Raw genomic sequence first — 22914 nt, 5'->3', positions numbered from 1 at the left:
TATAAGTGATGTGAGCTTCCTGATGTCCATGCTGGCAGCTGAACTCATGTCCTACCGAGGTGCAGTATGCACTGTAAGATACTGAGCCAGAATCTCTCCATCCTATCCACTAGCATTTCTTTAAAAGCTGTGAGAAAGTCTTAGGAAAAATTGTGTGTTCTGTAAAAAATAACTCCGATTCAAACCTCACCTCAAAAAACGCAGCCACAGACAGATTCTAAATGGGTGAGAAAGTTAAACGGAATGCCTGTAATCTCGACACTGGGGAGGTCTAGGCAGAAGGACTGAGTTGGAGGCTAGCCCAGGCTGCTTGGCGAGACCCTGCCTCCAAAGAGGAGAACCAAATGAGGAGCAGCCCAACATTCCCGCGATGCTAATACAGACTGCAGGCTCCCCAGGACCCAGGATCATCTAGGAGACACACCTCTATGGGGGGGGATGGAACCCAGATGCCCATGCTTGCCAGCTCCTCGGTCTCAGGACTGTGTTCTTACCCCAGCAACCGCTGTAAAGTCACTAAGAAAGATGGTGCCGCAGAAAAACAGGCTCAGGGAAGTGTAACACGGGTGCCCAATGAGGAGAAGTAGGAGGAAGGGCTCCTTTCTGCAGTGTAAGCTTCACTCTTAGAAAAAGACAATGTAGTGGTGAAGAGTGTACTGAGATGTTTATGTTGGAGCATTGCAGATAGAAAACAAGGCTTAGTATTTGTACATCTTCAATATGGCACATTATGGCAACCTAATATGTGTACATAGAATATAATAATCAAAGTAATAAATGTTTCTATGTCTTCAAACATGAATCCTTTTCATATCTGGAGATTCTTATTCCCATACTCATTTTGTAATATATCACATATTGTTCTAACTAATCGTCACCCCGGTCTATTTTAAGAAATCCAGAACTGATTTCTCCAGCGTGACTATGGAACCCTTATTAAAATTCTTTCCATCTCCCCTCCCACTACCCTTCCCAGTCCCCAGAGAGCTTTATCCCATTTCATTCTTCCATTAGAGTTGTAAAATTTTCACCTAATAATTTTATTTTCAGAATGCACTAAGGAGCAATAATTACAAGTGCAAAAATGTTTACTTCAGCATTATTTATAGTATTAAAACTTGTCAAGCAACAAGGTCCATAACAGAAAGTATCTCAAAAACAGTGTCACTCCTAATGGACACTGTTCCTATAACCATCTCAGCAGAATGTTCCAAGAGTTTGTAGATGCATAAATAGACATTTAATGCTGTTTCCAGCTTAACAATATATTGGTAAATGAAAACAGAAGCAAGCACTCAAAGAGTGTATGTTGCAAGGCTGCTGTGAGAAAACAAGGAGCTAAAAATGTTAACAGGAAGAAGTATTCATGCTTTGGGCACCTCTCTCTCTCTCTTGGGACAAGGTCTTACTCTGTAGCCTAGCTTTAGGATCTATATTGATTTTTGTTTCAAGATGTAGTTTTTCCTTTCTTTCCTTTTTTTTCTGGATCTATTTCCAAATACTCAGGGATGAGTACTCATCCCACATTCATTCAAGATGTATTAATTGACTCCCTACTATAAGCTAATAATTGGGTGGCTGCTATGCATGTGAGAACAAGAAGACTCAAGGCTTCAAGGAGCCTACCCTCCAGCAGGCTGACAGACCAGTAGAGCGTTGGCTCTGGTGGGAGATGGGCCAGGTATGGTAGGAGCAGGGGAAGAGGCTGTGTAACCATATGCTGGGCCAAAGAAGGTGTGTGCCATGGGTACAATGTCCAGACCGAGTCCTAAGGACGAGCTGTGCTTTAGCCAGATGAGAAAATGGAATAAGCTTTTAAGTAGCAGTCACAGAGCACAGATGGCTGGAAGCAGTAGGGACTCCTGGGGCAGGCAGACATCAGCAGACATTTAAATATGACTGGAATGCACAGCCAGGAGAGGGAGCAGGCTGGGGGAGGCTCGAGATCAGCCTGAAGGCAGCTGTAATCCAGGGTCTCATACTTTCTACCCCCTGCTGAAGAATCATGCAATTAAAGACCAATAAAGTAGTCTACCCAATAAAGGCTGAGGGCAGTTGTTATACTTTTGCTTTGGCTGATACCGACGTTATTTTTCGTGTTGAGGACAGTTGAGGGAAATATGTGTGTTTAACAGAGAGTAGAGAATTCCTAAGACACTGTATTTCTACTTTTGTCAAGTCTTGCGGATCTCATATCATGCATCCAGATCTCACCTACTTCCCCGGCTCCTCGTGTCCACCCTACCCTTGCAACATGACCTCCCTCAACCAAATTTAAAAGAAAAACCAAACCAAAGAGACAAAACAAACCCAAAAGACCAAAAGGAAAAAGAAAAAAAAAGGGAGATGAATCTTGTGGAAGCTGTAGCGAGTTCTGTTGAGGCACAGAGTTTGCCCTTTGGTCTGTTCGTCTTTTCTAGAAGCCTTCCTGTTTTGTTTAATTCTTCGTGCCCTTCACATCAAGCATCTCAACCCCACTCATTTCCTGTCCCTTCATATCCTCCCTCTGCCCTTGCAACCTCCTCCCCAAAATAAAACAAAATTTAAGAGAGAGAAAAAAGAAAGACGAAAGAAAAGCAAAACAAATGAAAATATCTCTCCATGGAAGCTTTGGTGTGACCCATTGAGTCACTCAATAAATCCTTTTATCCATATGTTCACCTGCAAGTGTTCATTACAAAGAGTCCCTGGTCTGGTTGGAGGCCTCTGGTTTCTGCTCCACTATGGCTGCGGGACCCTCCCTAGCATTCTTCTTACCTATCCGACTGTTGCCCTGTGTTGTGGAGATCCTGCAGCTTTGGCTCTGCAGGACTGGCTCTTGGATCCTCAGATCCAGGTTCCCCCACTAAACGGGGCCAGCTCTACTGTTTTGCCCAGGAAAGGTGCAGGGCCCACGCTCCTGTGTGCTGCATCTGGTGAGGAGCAGTTTTTGCACTCTCCTGACTTGACCCCACGGCCTGCTGCAGGTAGCAAGAGGAAGAGGATGGGGGGGCATCTTTCCCTTGCCTGTGCCACTGCCTGGCAGAAAGGGGTGGGGTGGGGTTCTAAGACACCTAGAGACAAAGAGAAGTAAGAGTTGTGCCCTGAGGAGTCAGTCTTAGGCTTTTTCATGTGGATCATCCCACCTGAAGATCGTGCTCTGACATGCTCCAAATCCGTACATGCGTGGAGCTCTCAGTGACGCAACAGACCCGTGGCTAGCTCACCACTCTGAGGGCATCTCTGGGAAATGCAAATATTTAGTATTTGAGGTGGTGGCATTCACTGAATTCTATATATAAAACAAAGAGAGACTGGATGCTGGCCTCCTACTTCACAGCAGACACTTGGCCAGCCAGCCACCTACACACACCTTCCACGCTTACTCTGCGTATGAACGTCATTTCCGCTCTAGAGTCACATGACTTGTGTCCCTGCCTGGGGCACTCACAGGTACAAACCGGACAAACCTCCTTTTCCAGGACTGCTTCATCCTGGCTGTCCCAGCCTGTACTGTGCTCCCCTGCTGGGGAAGCTTCACCTCTGCAGGCCTCTCTGAGAGCCTTTGTTCCTGCAGTGGGGCAGGTCACAAACCAGCCAGATCCACCATTGAGCACTCATTCACTCTTCCAACCGGCTCGAATTTTGCTAATGTCTTTTCTTTGATTTACCCTATACATGTCAGATCCCGTGTTTAATTAAGAAGTCTTTGCTATAGTTTTGGTGAGGTTTCAGGAGAGACTGGAAATAGCATCATGTGTTTAACCCACTCCTCTTACCCAGTGCTTTCCTGAAACACTTCACAATGACGATGGGATATAGACATTTAAAACTGCATTGATTAGCTGGGTGTGTCAGTACCCCCGCCCTGGAATCCCAGCAGATGAGAGGTGGAGGCAGGAGAATCAGGAGTTTGAGGTTATTGCTGGCTGTATAGTGAGCTTGAAGCCAGCGTCAGTTGTGAGACCCTACCTCAAAACTGTGTCTGTTTCTGTATCCATCTAGGAGAACTGGGACTCTAGCTTACTTTAGGCGATATTCTAGTTTAGCTATTACCAATTACTTGTGCTGCTTTGTATAACTCATCTTCATCCTTCAGGACTAATGTTTAATTGACCATTAAATGAGAATTTGGGCTGAAAATAGTCTTTTCTAGCTGTTTTATATACATTGATGGCAATCTAACCCCGTGTTCCATACACAATGGATTATCATTTAACAGAACCACTAGCGAGAAAGAAGCAAGTCCAAATGTTAAAGGTATACTCAGCTTTTCCAGTCACCTCTTTCTTCCTCTGAAAGCCTTATCGCCTATGTGGTAAATGCGTGCACAGGTGTAGGAATCAGTTCTTAGAGGCGCAGTCTCCTTATTCTCAGAGACGAATCCAGAGGGGTTCAGCCATGGTGTGTGCTTGTCATCTGGGACCTGGTTATCCGGATAGAAGGATCTGGAATCTGAGCTCAACCTGAGCTACTCTGGATTCCCAACCCCCCACCTAGCAGCAACAAAGAGCCCTCTACAGGGAATTGTACCTCACCACCCCTCTTCCTCCCTCCCTGTAGTTTGACCTTGTGTATCCCCCAAAGGCTCAGATGTTACAGGCTTGAAGCCTCCACTTGGCACTGCCGGAAGGTGGGGAGACCTTGGAGAGGAGGGTGAATGGGGGTCTTAGATCCACAGGGGTGTGCCTCTGCAGGGCGACTGTTCAGCTTTCTCTCTGCCTGCGGGCTGTCTCTGGGCAGACAGGTCTCCTCCATTACCCCTGCTCTTCTGGCATGCTGTATGGTGCTGCTACAGGCCCAGGCCATGGACCAAAACCTCCAAATTAGGAGCCAAAATTAGCCTTTTCTCTGTTTAAAGTTGCTTCATCTCAGGTATTTGTCAAAACTACAACAATGTAAAATCAATAGCTTTCTCCCTCCCACTCTACCCCCTTCTTTTTAAAAATAAAACCTTATTTAATTGTGGTTGAGATTTAATATTTAGCCCTAGGCTAGCCTTGACTCGGAATTCCCCTCCCAGGCAGCAGGGATTATAGGCAACACAGCACACTCATGCTCTTTTCTCTTAATGGTCATCAACTAATTCAGCTCACAAGACAAGCTTTTCAACCTGCAGTTCCATTGCAAATCAATCAGATAGTTTACTATCATAGATCGATTTCCTGATTTTTCTGTGACTCTAGCCAAAAAAGAGGTACAAAGAAAGGGCCAAATTGGCTACAGTGCTATGAGTCAGCGTTCAGCCACTAAGGGACTGAGCTAGCTCACACAGGGGTAGAGTTCACCACCTAGGGACAGAGCACACCATCCAGGGGTCTCTATGAGCTTACGTATATAGGAGCAGAGGTTGCTCACCAGGGATAGAACTCACTCACTCAGGAATAGAGCTTGCTCACCCAAGGAGAGCTCACCACCCCGGGACAGAGCTCACCACCCAGGGACAGGGCTCACCACCCAGGGACAGAGCTCACCACCCAGGGACAGGGCTCACCATCCAGGGACAGAGCTCACCACCCAGGGAAAAGGGCTCACCCACCTAGGGGCAGATTTCACTCACATAGGGACAGAGCTCACTCACATAGGGACAGGGCTCACTCACATAGGGACAAGGATCACTCACATAGGTACAGAGCTCACTACCCAGGGACAGAGCTCACTCACATAGGGACAGGGTTCACCACCCAGGGACAGAGCTCACCACCCAGGGACAGAGCTCACTCACATAGGGACAGGGCTCACTCACATAGGGACAAGGATCACTCACATAGGTACAGAGCTCACTACCCAGGGACAGAGCTCACTCACATAGGGACAGGGTTCACCACCCAGGGACAGAGCTCACCACCCAGGGACAGAGCTCACTCACATAGGGACAGGGCTCACACACATAGGGACAGGACTTATTCATGGAGGGACAGAGCTTACTCACACAGGGACAGGATTTGTCCATCCCCAGAGGCAGCTTCTCACTTTACTTCAGTCCACCAACCACAGAGTTTATGACACTTACAGGAGTGTTTTCTAAACTGGGCTGTGTGAGTTGGATGTTTAAAAAAGCAGCATGGGGGTTCACAGGGGGCTCTGTAGCTGTGGGCTGCAAAATTCATGGAAATTAAGTATTGTTCTTAGAAACTCAAGGCAAAGGTGGCGCAAACGAATAAGAGATTTGTGGAAAGTGCTTGGTTCAGTTTTCATGTTGTAACCTTGCACAATTTCACCATCGTTCTCTGCTAAATTTTTCTTTAAAAGTGATCTGAAGAATTTGAAGTCATTCTTTAGTATTTCTTCTGTTTTAAATTGAGCCTAACAGAATTTTATCCTTTAATGCAGACAGACGTCTTACACAGGGACCACAACACACATGGGAACTTCATCTTGAACTTCAGGGTCTTGAAGGTTCTCTCTGTTGGTACTAATAGAGGAGTAAACATAGCTACCAACAACACACGCGTGTGTGTGGACTTCGTCTCCTTCCTTTGCAAATAACCCACAAAAAGTAATGTGAAAAACAATGTAGCCTCCTATTTAATACAAACCTCATTTTAGAGATGAAAAATATGTTGATCCACCTTGGCGCAGGATTATCATGGCCATAGGATACACGTTCTTTTCTTTGTTTCCACATCTTCTAAAGCTATGGAGGGATTTTAAGCAGGGGGTGATATGATCTTGAAAAAGTACACCCCCCCCTTTTTGAGACTCAGAAGGTCGCCTCAGTGGAAAATTCCCCAAGGTCTCTTCCCCTAGGCAGGGAACAAGGTCTGATTAGAAAGAACATCTGGTCCAGAGTGCTGATACAGGACACTGGCAGGCTGTAGAGATAAGTGTAATTCTTGTGGTTTCTCCAGGAAGGATGAGTTATGCCCATGTTCTAACAATACCCCTATTGCTTGCCCAGATCTGCACCTGCAGTAGCTCCACTCCTTACAATACCCCTATTACTTTGCTTGCCAAAAGTATGTATATAAAAAGAAAACTGTCCTAAAGCCCGGCGCGTTCAGTTAGCTAAGCTGCTGAATCGCCCACAGACGCCTGTGTAAACAATAAACCTCTTGCGGTTTGCATCCAACTGTCTGGTTATTGAGCCTGGGACGTCACCCGGGTATTCAGCCTGAAGCCTGCTTACTTCAGGTCTTTCAATCTATTTACTATTGTGGGAGTTTACTTAAGAAAGGCAGAACAGTGACAGAAAGAATCTGGTTAGGAAAAGTACCGAAGCAAAGCTGACCAGTGTGGTGGTGTTTTTTGTGTCCATGAGATGGGGGAAAGGGAAAAAACCAAAGAACGGCTCGACAGGAAGGGTTAGTGGAGAAGTGACGGTCTGGACCGAGACAGTGGAGTAGAAGGGGCAGAAGGATTGCATTTCTCCAGCAATGGAGGCACCGGTTACTGACGTGGAGGGTGCAGGCGAAGGGAGGATTGGAGAAAGGTGTCTAGTCCAGCTTTGTGTGTGCTGTGGGAGAGGCCTGTGGGACATTCCAGGGAGACCTGCAGGTGACAGGCATGCAGACCTTGGGTGGTTTGTGGAAGTCATGGCTTGTGTTAAGGCCGTGGCACCAACTGAGGTTGTCTAGAGGAGACTGAAGCGTGGGATGATTCCCCCAGGAGCCCTAAATTCTTGAGAGAGGATCACAAGCCAGTGCTCTTTGAGTACTTTTCTTTGGCTGTACAATGCTTTTAAAAATTGAGAAATGGTTAACAATATTTAAAAGTTATGGTGTTTTTTTCTTTATTTGTTTGTAATTTCATTTTTTCAAGGCAGAGTCTCACTATGTTGCTCTTGACCGTCCTGGAACTCACTCTGTAGATCAGGCTGACCTCAAACTCACAGAGATTCGCGTGTTTCTGCCTCCTGAGCACTGAGCTTAAAAATGTATGTCATCATGCCAGGCTAAAAGTTAGGATATTTTAAATATAAATTTCTACATGAATTGTTTTTTTCTTTTCTTGGCAAAAGAATGGTCTCATAACCTGTACCTACTTTTCTAGCAGAAACCATTGGTAAAGACTGAGTCACTGCTGTCTCTTTAGATGGGCTCAAAGGCCCTGGGTGGCCACACTTACCAAACAGTCACATTTTCTGGCCTCATTACTTCCTGTCTTGTGTCCATACCTGATTTTGAAATATCATATTTAGGGGAGGACACAGCAGTATAGAAGGCTAATTCCCCATGACATTCTAAAAGAGGGAGTTTAGGGAAACATTGTGAATTCCTTTGCTCGGTTTACCTCAGATACGCTCCTTCGACCCTCCCCTTTCCAGGTGAGATTCATATATGTTGACACAAGGTCCTGTGTGACAGGGTCATGGGGTAAACTTAACAGTGGATCGCCAACACTTCAACCTCAGCCTTGACTCTTTATTGCCACGTAAATACATGTACTTGTAACAGATCACTATATTAGACCAGTGGTTCTCAAGCTTCCTGATGCTGTGACCCTTTAACACAGGTCCTCATGTTGTGACAACTCCAACCATAAGATTATTGTGTTGCAACTCCATAACTGTAATTTTGCTACTGTTACCAATTGCGATGCAAACATCTGATATGCACTATATCTGATATGCGACTCCTCAAAGGGAATGGCAACCCACAGTTGGAGAACGATTGAATTAGACGGAGCAGAAAATGCTACTATTGTGCTGACCCCTAACTATCGGCTTAGTAGATTTTCGCATTTGATGCTGATAGCCTAACAGTGGTCAACCAATACATTCTTAGTTGGTGGGATTTATCAATTTCATATGGTCACAATGATTAACATCCTTGGTTTACTCCTCTGCTTGATATGGAAAATGCCACCTAAAGAGTTAGGCTGACTTTTGTTGAGTTTGACAATGGCATGTTGACGGCTACAGTCCCTTCCAGCCTGAAAATGGAAGGAAGGTCTGGAGATGCATCACTCCTCCCCATCCATATTGGCAGCAGGGTTCACCTTCCTAAATCTCACATTGAAAATTCAGTGGCTTTTGGAGTAGTGTTGAGAGCTTGGGGCCTTGAGTTCATCAGGTCATGAGACTCTGTCCTTACAAAATAATTAATATTGTTACTGGGGAAGTATGTCCCTGATAAAAGGACTCGTTGGCCTCTGTTTTCTCTCTGTGTCTTAGGCATGCTCACTGGCTATCCACTGCCATGTTAACAGCAAGACCGTCCTCACTAGATGGGGTCCCGTAGCCTTAGATTTTCCCAGATTCCAGACTCATGAGCTGAAGAAGCATACTGTTTACACTTATTTCTGTCACTGGCACTGTATCTAGCTATGTCACATTACAAAGCACTATGTCATATGGTGGACCAAGACAGTTGAGCACGTCTGACTTCTTTGCATGGTTGCCTGGCTCAGGGCCACTGTATAAATTTTAGTGTCCTGTCATTTCCTCCAGCAATGGGTGTACCTGGAAAACACTCAGGGAATTTAAATGGAATTGAAGCCTCTCTACAGATTTTTCAACACTTTATTATTAAAAGTGCCAAACTGCAATATTAATGGTTACTGAGAACTTACTACATGCCAGGAGCCACAATGAGTACTTTAAATAGATTCTGCAATTTAGTACTCAAAATTAACCTAGGACACGGACTCATTACCTCTCCCCCTTTGTTGTTAGGTGAGTTCTCACTACGTAGCCCTGGGTGGCCTGGAAATCCTAGAGAGCTGCCTGAGATCTGGAATTAAAGGTATGCACCACCACTCCTTTTTACCATTTTGTTTTTGATGATAAAACCAAATCCTCAAAAGGTTAAAAATTCCCCCATAATGCTTGGAACCACGATTGATGCCTCACTTTCTTTCTCCAGAGTCTGTAAACTTGAATATATTCTACACAGTGCTTAACCTGGGGGGTGGGTTTGCAGGGGGCCTGAGAATTAAAAATTAGCCTCATATGTTTATGATTATACCATAGGCATTTTTTCTCTTGTCTTTCCCCAGATCCCTGAAGAATCCACAAACAAGAATCGGTTAAGTGAGACACTCTGCTTCCTTGGAGAACGCAGAACTGCAAGCTACTGAGCAGCTGTCTTTGTTTTGTGAAGATTATTTCTATTTTATTTGTATGTGTGTGTACTTGAGTGGATGTATGTACACCTTGTTTGTGCAGTGCCTATAGAGGCCAGAGGAGGGCACCAGTTTCCCCCAAAGGCTGGGGTTAACAGGCTGTTGAGAGCTGCCTGATGAGGGTGCTGGGAACCAAAGCATAGACCTCCAGAAGAGTAGCGGGCCGTCTTGCTGAGCCATCTCTCCAGATCCATGTTTTTAAAATGCCCACTGCCGGTTTACACCCCACTGACTAAGTCTTCTGTTAACAGTTCTCACCCTTTCGCCAGTTAGCTGTTTCTCCAACAGAGTCACCCAGTGTTGCAGCAGAAAATGAACCTCCTTGGAGGACTGGTGTTTACTCTGCTGCTTGCCTTAGCAAAGCAGCACGGAGCGGTAGCAGGCTGCATTAAACCACCCTGTTAGGAACTAACACATACCACCCTGGGAATAAGTGCTCTGTTTTGAAAGAAAATAAGGTGGTGGTAACTGGAATCCCTAGGTGTCCCAGCCCCTCAGCAGTATGGCGCCACATGCCTGAGGCTGCTCTGTATCGCGTACTTGAAAAATGAGGTTCCAAAGAATAAAGACATCTGTCCACTGCTACTGATGATTATCTTGTGGAAACTAGGACATGTTTCCAACCAACCCTGTTTTATACCGGAGTACCACACAGGCGGCCGCTTCATCCACAATAGCTGAGTTACAAAGTTGCCGTTCATGCCCTCTCAGTATGCACGCTCTATCAGCCGCAGCAAGGCCTGTGTATTTTTCTTATAATCCTCTTTCTCTACCCCCCATATGTTTGTCTGTCTGTGAGTCTGCATGTCTGTGTGTGTGTGTGTGTGTGTGTGTGCGTCTCTCTCTCTGATGTATGTGCGTGTGTGGTCATGCTTTTGGGCAGAAGCCAGAGGTTGACACAAGGTGTCTTCTTCAATCACTCCTTCACCCTGTTTTTCAGTCAGGGCGTCACTCAGCAAACCCGAAGATTGCTGCTTCTGCTGGCTCGCCAGGGAGCCTCTGGGGTTTCCCGATCTCTGACTTCCCAGGCATATGCTATCAAACTGGCTTTTTACTGGGTGCTGGGGATCAGTTCCATCAAGCCACCTCCCCAGTCTTCTCTGTCATAATCTTCCTTAGAGGGGACAGGGTTAGAGGGGACGATAGTTAGATCTTAAATGCAGGGTGCCTTCTATAACAAAGGTGTGCTTCTGCACGCAGTGGTCGGGTTCACTTTAAGGAATTTTACAAGTGAGCTTTGTTCCAAGCATGGCAGGCTTTGGGATGTTCTCTTAGAAGCTGTACCACCGTCTGACGAGCCTTAGCTGGTCTGCACTGGTTCCGTCTTGTGTGTCAGCACTGTGGGAAGTATGAATGCTCTGTCTATCCTCTCCACACCGAAGGAGGTGTTGGATTTCTCCACAAGTGAATCATGCTATGAATAAGGCAACTTGTCCAGCCAGACACTTGACAGAGGTAGGGATGGGACCTCAACCCCACTGTTGACAACAGTGCCATTCCAAATGGCAGAACTTGTGGGTGTATTATATCTGGCCAACATGTTCTTCCAATAATTCTCAGTCACCACTGGGAACCACACATTACATTACAAAACCACCCACTGGGACAATTGATTCTGAACTTCATTCGTAACTGAAAATCTCACCTTCTGAATTCCCATGGCAGGGTTCTAAGTATGTACAAAAATGAGCATGCTTAGAGTAAGGAAGATTTCCTAGTGTCCAGACAGGCTTAAAGGAAAGCTGCTTCTGCTTCGGCTTCCTTGGGTGAGCCTGGGTCCCTGGAAGCTTGTGTATTAATTTAGATCACATGATCAGGGCTTCACTTTGCTGTGATGCTTTCCCTGCTGTTTCCATTCTCTGTGACACTTCAACCAGCAGGAAAAAGATTTTATCTAATTGCTTCGACTCTACTGATTTTATACACACATATAAATACATATACATATGTGTGTGTGTGTGTGTGTGTCTCATTGGGTCTTTACCAGGTGACAGAAGGGAGAATTGATTTTCAGTTTCTTAGGCTCTCATTAGACTTCCACAGGGCACAGAGAGAAATTTAGTGAATGTGTATGTTGTCAGTGGCTACTCCACAATCTGGTTAGTTATTACCTGCTGAGTGACAACTTAAGCATCGAATGTAAGGCATTAGGAGGATGGGAATTTCTCAAGACATGTTCACATGACTGAAATAAATAGAACATGGAAAAGTTGAAGCTCTCAGAGGGGTTAGATTCATGGACAGGGTCATGTGGATTATTTGGCAACTACCTAAAAATATCAATATATCTCATTTGTTCAGCCATTAATATATTTATTGCCCACCCATTCAACAGGCACTTATTTGGTGTCACTGGGCAGGCACTTTAGGAGGACATAGATGGCTCTGCAGAAGAAATAACGTATACACATTTAATACAAGAGAGCACGTGCTAAAGGACAGGTAGAAGTAAAAAATCAGCAAGACAATTGGGAGGGAAGCGTTTCATCTCCAGCTGGATAGCCAAGAGGATCCATGGAGCAGATTGGAGGCAAAGCGGTGGTGAGGACCTAAAAAGTACAGGGAGTATGGGGACAACAGAAAATGGCAGTTTTTCAGGAGAGCCAGTCCCAGGCAAGGTCAGCAAAGCGAAGTCCGTAGGTGCTTACACACTGTCCTCTTTAGGGTCTTTCTGTTTCACAGGGGTGTGAGGAGGTGGAGGTGTGGGGGTGTGGGGTGTGGGGAGAGGGTGTAGCAGCGTGGGGAAGTAGGGGTATCGGGAGGGGGAGGTGTGAGGAGGTGGGGTGTGGGGAGGGGTGTCTATGGGTGTGGAGAGGTAGGGGTGTTGTCGTGTGGGGGGGTGAGGGTGTGAGGAGGTGGGGTGTGGGGAGGGGTGTCTAGGGGTGTGGAGAGGTAGGGGTGTTGTCGTGTGGGGGGTGAGGGTGTGAGGAGGTAGGGTGTGGGAAGGTGAGATGGGGTGGGCTAAGAACCTGGAAACTGCATTTTCCAGACTCCCTCACCAATCAGCTTTCTCTTAGATGAAGGGACTGAGAGGCAGGAGAGCCAGAAAGGCTTGTTCCAGTCACTGTGACTCCAGGGCCAGAGGTAGGAGAACACTAGCTTTCTTACTCTTAGGTACCAAGGCTGGTGACATCCCCAACAGGAGAAACAGCTCTAGCAATAGTAAATAGTAAATTCATGCTGACCTCTGCGCCCTTTCCTTCTCATTCTTCCAAAAAATGGAATCATCATCATCATCATCATCATCATCATCATCATCATCATTATTTTGAGACAGGGTTTTTCTGTGTAGGTCTGACTGTTCTGGAACTCTATCAATAGACCAGGCTGGTCTTGAACTCACAGAGATCCACCTGTCTCTGCCTCCCGAATGCTGGGATTTAAGATGTGTGCCATCATCACCCAGCTTTACTTATCATTAATAATAAAGTTAAAGGTTTAAGAGCTTATATACTACGTATGTAAGATTCCCTTGAAGCCCAATCTGCCTTTGGTGATTTGAATATTTGAATTAAAAAGCCCTTATGTGTATGGCGAGTGCTTTGACTGCCTGTGTGTCTCTGCATCATGTGTGTAGCTGGTGTCCATGGAGATCAGAGGGAGTCGTCAGATGCTCTGGGACTGGAGAGGCAGACAGTCGTGAGCCACCAACTGGGCACTGTGACTCAAGCTCAGGTCCTCTGGATGAGCTGCCAGTGCTCTCAACCACTGGGTCACCCATGCACCCCCAAGTCAGATCTATTTAAGGGCGTGGGTGGCTGAGCTATGGTGGTTCTGACATGTACGCCCTTGTGCAGCCTCCATTTATGTCCAAATTCTTTAAAAATCGAAAACCAAAAGAACTAACTTGACTATCTCTGTGTCTCCCACATTTTCTTTTCCCGCTTGTATCCAGTCCTTCTATTTCTCCTTTACGTCAGGTAAAATCTGATTTTAGAAATCGTATCAGGGTCTTTTCATGATTGCTGTTTGAGGTTGGGCAGCCCTCTGTGTGGGAGGCACTGTGAACTGTAGAGTGTGAACATGGTTCACAACTCTCTTAAGCCATTGCACTCGCTTGGCGTTAGTGGGTTCTGGGGATGCAAACCCGGGTCCTCCTGTTTACACTTAGATGCTGTACCTGCTCAGCTGTCTCACTACCCCCCAACATAAGAAAATTTGATATCTTGACTTTGGTTCTTTTAGACCTACGCCCAGATGTAAGATAGCTGGAATTTTCTTTTGAGAACTCTCCGTGCATTTTCCTATATTCTTGTACAATTTTGCATTTCAAACAACAGTGTACCCTATGTGACAACAAAAACAACAAACTTTGATAGTGGCCATCGTAACAGTTTCATGGTGGTTATGCTGTGGTGGTTTCACGTGTGCTTCCCTGAATTAATGCTGAGGATCTTTACAACTGCGTGGCCGTCTGGGTATCTTCCTTAAGAGCTGTCTGTTCTGCTTGGGAATGGTGAATGATATGCTCCCTTGTCATGGGATCAGATGTATTAATAAGCAGGAGGGACACCGGTTTGTGGCATCCATTTTTCTTTTGCATTGTCTGTCTGTAACTTTGGCATCAGGATAAAGTTGCACCATTGAGCGGGGGGGCGGGGAGGGTGGGTGCTTCCCTCTCCAGTTTTGGGGAAGAGTTTGGGAAGAAGTTCTATTAGCCTTCCCTGTTTTGAAAATCCTAGAACGTGTCCTGTTTCTTTCTTCATCTTACTTAATGTGGGCAATGGGAAAAGAAAGGTGGGCTGGCTGAGCTCAGACTCGGGAGGGTTTGAGTGCTAGGCTGAACTGTTACAACTTCGTTTAATTTATACGGGTGATGCTATGTTGCTATTTCCAGAGCACTTGCTGAGAATGAAGGTCAGTGGTAGAATATACACTTAGCGCACACAAAGCCCTAGTTTTAACCACACGCACGCACACACGCACACACACGCACACACACACACACACGCACACACGCACACACACGCACACACACACGCACACACGCGCACACACTCACACACACGCACACACACGCACACACACACGCACACACACGCACACGCACGCACACACGCGCACACACACACGCGCACACACACGCACACACACACACACGCACACACACACACACGCACACACACACACACACACAGTCCAGCATATGCTACGACACTTGCGTAGATCCCGTTATTATATTGCTGTACTGTGTTTACTGAGAACCTGCTTTCCTCTTTTGACATTACACCTCCTTGGCTCCTCCCTTACTCAGTTACATAGTGGCAGATGGGCCACTAACCATAGTCCCATTGTTTCTATAACGTATTTCTTCAGTGTTGTTGGACGGAGGTCAGTGCACCCCCATTTCATGAAGAGATCTTCCCTGCATGGCAGTCACTCGTCCATTTCTTGCCATCCTGTTATATGATAGCACAGCAAAGGAGCCAGAAATAGCTGGAGAACAGGGCTCTGGCAGGACACAAGATCTGGCTTAAAGGCCAAGTCCTAGAACCCCGCAAAAGCGGGGCTCCTCTACTTTTTGCTCCAGGAAGGGATGGAGAGGGAGGGACAGAAAAAGGAACATGCCCTCTTACACGGCATTTCCAAAGTTGAGGAAGTATTTAAACTGAAGATCTGAGAAGTGTAAGGTCCTCACACAGTGTGTAAACAAATTGCAAGCTACCAGAGCTCAATGCAAAACTGGAGACTCAACACCGACCTGAGTGTTTTGGCTTTGTGTTCGGGGATCATTTTACATCCACCTGCTCAAACCGCCATGGTCAGTTTAAGATTTGGGGTATCTTAAATTTCTGACTGTTCTGGCCACCTGCTCCCCAGCCAAACAGAGAAGCCCATTTAAAGGCATGGAGACAGGAGATCTTTTGAATAACAGAAAGTTTGATCCTACCACCCTCTCACACACACTGCGGTCCGCCTTTGACTGGTTAAACACAGGCCACCAGTGGTCCATGGGGGACCCGGTGTGAGAGCGGCATCACAGTGTGGCATGACCGTCTCAGTCTTAACTAGAGAAAAGAGGCCTGATATCTTGGGTTGGAGCACAGGTTAATGTCCCGGTCTGAAACCAATTTATTTGGGTGTGTTTACATAACCTTCCTGGAGAACGCAATACAGCATAGCAGTGGGCCTGTTATGAGTGTCATAAATCCATAACCTAGCCCATTCTTGGGCTTACAGGCATTTCCAGCTCATGGTGTTTAGAACACCAAAAGTTTGAACTTGTACTCAACAACCGCCCCTGCAGAAACATCCACACACAGCCCAGCAGAGTCACCTGCACAAGCATGTTCATTAATGCCCTGTCCACAGTAGCTAAGAAACGGACCCGGCCCAGGCACCCACCGGCAGGCGAGTGGACAGAGGCATGGTACCTGCATAGCCGAGCTTCATGCAGCCGTAGAGGAAAGTGAAGCTGAGACATCTGTGGGGAAACCGATGCAACTGGAAATCGTTAGGCTAAACGAAAAGATTCGAACTCAACGAGACAAACGCCTCACATCTCCTGTCACTCGTGGACTCTGGATTCAGATTTCTACAAGCATGGATGCATCAGGCATGTGTAAGTTAGGAACGTAGAAAGTGGAGGGAAGGCAGGCAGGAATTTTAAGGGGAGAAAGGTAGGAGGAAGGACACAGAGAAAATTATGGGATGTGCGTGACACAAAAGCAGAAGTGTGTGCTTGGGGGGAGGTGACGGGACCAGCAAATAAAAGTAGGAGGATGGGGGAGGGCCAGGAAGGGTGAGTAAGAGAAAAGCAAAATGACAAAAATGTAGGAAAGCGCCATGACGAAACCTGCTGCTTTCTGTGTTGTTACTTTTTAATGAACTAAAACAAAAATAAACACATAAAAGCAGGTTTGCATCAGAACTGTTAGAAGCCACTTTTATATGGCATCAGGTATCGTCAGACTTCCTTGTCCTCTCCTGTTGTCCCTTCCCCCTGCTCTCCCTTCTCTTCCTCCCACCTTTCTATTTTCCTCTCTCCCCCTCCTCCTTTATTAGTTCTTCTTTAGCTTATAATACTCTTTTCTGCACTTGAGGCTGCTTGAGAGTAGGCTGTCTGCTTCAGAAAGGCAAAGCCACCATTTCCAAGTCTCCGCAGGAGCCACTCAAAGTGGCAGAGCTGGGGTTCGAACTTGGCTCCGCTGTGCTTACTCTACTGATTTTAGGGCTATCTATTAAGGCCCAGGGGTCTTCAGGGTTGCTCTGAGGGCTGCTGTGGGAGAGTTGGGAGGCAAAGCATGGGCAGATGACGATGGTGATGAAGATGACAGTAGCTGGGACAAATTTCTCTGAGCCTGCTCTTTGCAAACCAGTTGGTTCCCATCCCATGTCCCTTGGCACCTAGCATGGTAATATACAGAGGCAGATGACTAATTGATACAGTACTGAATCTTTGTGGAAACTGTTTGTTAAACCACTTCATGTATTTTGCTAATCTGATCTTCATTTCCTTTGCCAATCTGATCTTTATTTCTTGAGGAGTCAAAACAAAACAAAGCAAGCGTCTGGCAGCTGAAATGAACTCCAAGTGTCTTTTCCTAAGGAGATGCAACAGGAAGGAGGAAGGACCAGGGCTTCTATAGACTCTGGGCTGGCTGCTTTTTGTAGATGCATTAGCTTAAAAGCAACAACAAAGAGTTAAAGCATATTTCTTTACTACATTTCAACTATACACAGGGGATTGGTTTTAGGACTCCCCAAGGACACTGATGTCCTTGAGTACTGTTGTATAAAACCTGGTAGCAAATTATAAGCTACAAATCGTCTTGCGTAATTAAAATCATCTCTGGGTTATACTAATACCTAACACAATATAGATGATATGTAAAGAGTTATCCTGGATTGTTGAGGGAATAATGACAAGAGAAAATGTCTGTGCATGTGGGGTACAGATAGATTTTTTCCTTAAATACTTTCCACTCATGTTTGGTTGAAGTCAGGGCTACAGAACAAGGGGATACAAGGGCTGCTTATTCTGGCTTTGATTTTGCTGTGCAAAATTCAAGTGAGGAGTGGAGTGATGACTCAGTGGGTAAAACTCTTGCCTTGCAAGCACAAGGACTTGAGTTTGAGCCTCAGAACACACTTACAAAAGCCATGTCTGGTGGTCTGTGTTTCTAATTCCAGTGCTGGGGAGGTAGAGACAGACAGATGAGCCCTGCCTACTTGGGAAGCTCCAGGCCAGTCAGGGAGAGGTTGTCTCCTGGCCTTCACACACACATGCATGCATGCACACATGCACGCACACATGCATGCACACATGCACACACACATGCACGCACAGGAATGATTATAGCTAATTCATGCCTTTCACTCTGTTGCAGTTGGCCCTGTGCTAACTCTATACTAACTCTGTCTTTATGAAATGTGTTAGGGGTCTGCATGGCTTGTTTTCTTGGCCACAGTTTCTTCCCACTGAAAAGGAGTGTTAGGAAATGGTGTTGTACAGTTGAAGGTCAAAAATGATTCTGCCCACCATGATTCCCTTCTCTGAAGATCCCTTCTAACCCCAATATTCTACACACCCTACTAACAGCACCGCTTCATTTAAATGTCCCAACCACTCAGATAGCAGAAGCCTCTTCTGCATGAACAGTCACAAGTCTCCATTCCCAATACTATACAAATAAGAGAAACGCAATAATTAGAGCTTGAATAATGGAATAACTGAGTAAGAATGTCTGGACCACTTACAGTCGATTTATTAAAGGGAACGCTGGAAGGGGACTTGGTCTTTCGATTTCAGTTCTATGGGGTGGATGTGGTGCAGGCATGATGTCAGGTTATCAAGCATAGGCTAGACAATGAGATCCAGACACCAAGGAAGCCTTGGAGGCGCATGGGTTTACAGGGTTTATGGGGACAGGAAACGTCCTCCTGTTCCTTCCACCTCTGCTGCCTTGCTAGACACTTTCCCGTTTCTCAAATGATCTCAGATACCTCCCTAAGGCAGGACCACCTGAATGGAATTTTGTTCTTGTCGCTGGCTGCAGTGACTGTGAATGGGCTTAAGACGGAAGGAGAAAGGTGAGGAGGAACAGTGTCTCGTTTGCGGGTGGGCTGCCAGGAAGAGGAAATCCACACACGGGGTGTACAAATGAACAGTTCCCCAATACTATGGATGGAAAACTCATGACAGAAGCATTATACCATAATATATCTCAACATGTGTTCACAAGGACAGCCCTCTGGACAACCCCTCAGGGAGTCCCTAGAATTAACACAGAGGTTATGGTTTTAGTATTTCTTCCAACAAACAAAGAGCTATTGCCCCTCTTTCTCCTTTTTAAACTAATGAGGGTTCTCCAAGCCCCTTGAGTACATGCAGCCTGTAGCAGGGTAGAGAATGAGATCAATTTTAAAGTGCTTGGCAGAGTAACTTCTCAGTACACATCTGGGTTACATCTGTTAGAATCTACATTCCTTCACAAGAGTGTCAGTCTCATCTCAGCTTGAAATAGGAACTCATAAACATTAGACCAAACCACCCACCTTTTGGACAAATCAGCTTTTACTAGTTAATGGCACAAACTTCCAGACTAACATTCACGGAGGCGGAGGTACCTTTGATGTTTCAATTGTATCTTCTTTCCAGACTCTTGAGGACTTTTATGACCAAAACAGCAAGTTGTTTCAAGATGTGCATAGATTCTAAGTTTTAATTATTTAAGGTGTCGTGATGCTACTGTTGGGTAGGATTACAGGTAGTAGAGAATTCCTTTCTTTTTGAGTTTTTAACCTCAAAATACATAGAGCAAAAAAACCTTAGAAAAGAGCCAGCCCCCACCCGCCCCCACCCTTTGACTGTTGCTGCATGCTGTGTTGGTTATTGTCCCAATGTTCCCTGGAATCATACAATCGGTGTGCACTATGAACTTGTATGTCTGACACTTCTGCAGATGTGAGCATGCCCAGCATCACAAAGAGGAGGCATTTTACTTTTAACTGATGCTAGCCTGCCGTCTTCAGGGTTTTCTTCTTCTTTTCTGCTAGCACCTATTTTATTTTGTCTCAAAGGGATGTCTGCCTGAGACAGTTTCCGACGTTTCCTTCAACTGAAGAATGCTTTGTCAACAATGGCGCATACAGCAGAGTGGTTGAAAACCCACATACACCACGAGCTCATTGAAAGTGTGCAACTGGTACTCAGCTGCGTGAGGCTCCATGACACTGATGAAGCATCTCCAGTTCAGGAGTTGCCTATGGAGCAGACTCCTATATCCCCCAAGGAAGCTGAGGACCTTGGGCCCTTGAGTAGTTAGTGTGCAATAAAACTGTTTAATTCAGTGGAGTGAAGGACCAGCTACCTTTGGTTTTCATTCAGTACCTTCAAGAGCAAACATTTCAGCAGCAGGTTATAGGGTGTTGGCAGCACAGAGCTGATGGGACTCCTAGTACTTTTGCTCAACACTTTGACTATGAGTTCAGCAACAGAGGGGTAAGTGTGATTTCTATTTGAAAGCTGTGGATTGAGAGATAGATAAGACAGTATTTAATTAAGGGAAGGATGTATATTTTGATACATGATTCTGGAACAAGATAAGAGTATCCTAAACAATGGATGTGTAATCACAGCAGATCATAACCATGAGTGAGTATGGCATACCCTAACCATGGGTGTGTGAGCTCAGCAGATCCTAGGCAGGGGTGTGTAAACTCAGCACATCCTTAGCATGGGTGTGTAAGCTCAGCTCATTCTTAGCATAGGTGCTTAAAGGGAAATTCCCAGCCATATACCTTTGAAAAAGAAACTGTGTTTGACTCTAGAAGAAATTCATTATATACATTATAGGTGCACATGTTCTTAACCATAATTGTTCATCAAGATAGAAAATTACGAAGAAATGGGTCCTACGTTTATGATGCCTTTCTAAGTATTAAATCCTCAGACTATATATAACATTTAGAGAGAAACTGGATCTCACTCTGTAGCACAGGCTGGCCTGGAGATCACTATGCACATCAGACTAGCCTCAGATTGACTGCCATTTTTCTGCCTCTACCTCCCAAGTGCTGGGATCCATCATCTCATCTCCTACCTTTGGTAGACTTGGAAGACCATGTTGTCAGCAGTTAGCAACTAGGTTTATGGTTCTGATCCTGGCTGCCTTGAATCCAGAGAAACTAGAAAGTGGAAGCTGTTGCTTCTTTTTCTTTTAGGACTTAAATTTATGGCTCCAAAGACCTGCTTTCTTGGTAAAACGATGAATCCGAGAAAACCAAGTTCTTAAAAATATTTTAATATTTATTTTATTATTTTATGTGTATGAGTGCTTTGTCTCATTGTTATATATGTCTGTGCATCACACAACATGCCTGGTGCCTGAGGTCAGAAAAAGGTATCATGTCTACTGGGCCTGGACTTAGATGGTTGTGGCTTACCATGTAGGTGCTGGGAATCAAATCCTGTCCTCTGCAAGAGCAAGGCCTACTCCTTACCACTGAGCGTCTTTCTAGCCTACTGGAAAGCAAACATCAATCCTTCCAGTCATCTTTTGCTCTGTTGGTTCATATTGGTATTAAGGTGTTTAAAGAATTTTCTCTATCCAAAGTGCTTTCTTGTTGTAGCATAATCCAGCAGTTAATATGCATACTTGGAAAGTGGATGGAGCTGTGTGTTAGCTCCAGAGAACCGATGACATGACAAAAGACACAGCAGCTTCCACTTTTACACAACAATTTTTCCGGCCAAAATTAACCTCCATCAGCATCACCAGCGAGTCATGACGAGATGGAAAGCTATTTGTATCTTCCACAGGTACTCTTTGGAGATTTGAAGTCGTCCTGCTTCAAGGATCCAGTGGAAAAGTCCAGAAAACCGAATATACAAAACCACACTAGTGTGTTGGTTGTGTGTGTTCTCAAAGCAGAACTGAAGAGAAATGCAGCGGCTCAACAGCAGAAGAGACTGCTCTATTGTAGTGCCACATGGTGAAGTGAGCATCAGAGTCGACATGGTAAAGCACAGATTAGGAGAAATGGCCTAAGTAGTATTTGGTTTCAGGCCTCCTTTTAGAAAAGCATCACTCAGAAGGTGCACTTAGGAGATCATTCCGTCGCTTAGAGCTGGGTTTTCAAGAGGGGTTGTGAAACCTCACTGTCTTCCTATTTGATGTTGGGAAGTGCCCTTGCATTATTTCATGACATGCTGAAAATACCCCAACTGTTTCCATTTTTCCCCATGTAAGCAAAAGAAAGGATAAACTGTTTGGCCAAAGTTGCAGAGGCAACAGGTGGCAGGGCTGGGCCTTGGTTAAGCCCTGAGACCAAGAGCTTCTTGGCAGAGGTGACATCAGGAACAGGTGACCCCAGCCCATTTTCCTGCTGTCCAGCGAAGGCCCACGTTTCCCTCCTTAGTGCCCTTTCCATCTCTCCCCATTTCCTGGTGCCTGATCAGTTGTAGCTGCTCTGTTGTGAGGCTAGGTCAATACCTAAAATTAGGGAATGCTCTGGCTGCAGGGGAACACTTGCTTCTTCCGGTGTTAGAGTCTCCAGGCTCTCAGAAGAGATAAGATGATGTGGGAACTGGATCTTAGAATTCTGTCTCTGAAGGGTTACAGTTTTATTTCCAGAAATAATCATAAATCACGACTAGAAATTTCAACTATCCTTGCTGAGACATGTCTAACAACTGTGTCAGAAAGATGGAGGTCTTGGGTAACATTCATGCATACGTATAGGTGTGCAGGTAGGATCTGTCTGTCTGTCTGTCTATGTATGTATCATCTATCTCTCTATATCTATCTATCTCTCATCTATCTATATTCATAGATTTCATATATAAGATCTATGTCTGTGTAAGAACTGTTTCAGGCATATATGTCCACTATGTAATACGCATTTATAAACATGTGCATATATAAA

The 22914-nt window shown here is 45.4% G+C and overlaps 1 protein-coding gene across 1 annotated transcript in view; it reads right to left on the bottom strand.

The window, feature by feature from the left end:
* Rnf150 (ring finger protein 150) overlaps window positions 1-22914 on the bottom strand; it is a 215612-nt gene that overhangs the window by 7443 nt on the left and 185255 nt on the right. The gene's annotated exons all lie outside the window — the stretch shown is intronic.

This window comes from Mesocricetus auratus, unplaced genomic scaffold, assembly GCF_017639785.1.
Source record: "Mesocricetus auratus isolate SY011 unplaced genomic scaffold, BCM_Maur_2.0 Super-Scaffold_100041, whole genome shotgun sequence".
Classification (NCBI taxonomy): domain Eukaryota; kingdom Metazoa; phylum Chordata; class Mammalia; order Rodentia; family Cricetidae; genus Mesocricetus; species Mesocricetus auratus.
Note: the sequence above shows the minus strand (reverse complement) of the source record. Positions and strands in the feature narration are given on the sequence as shown.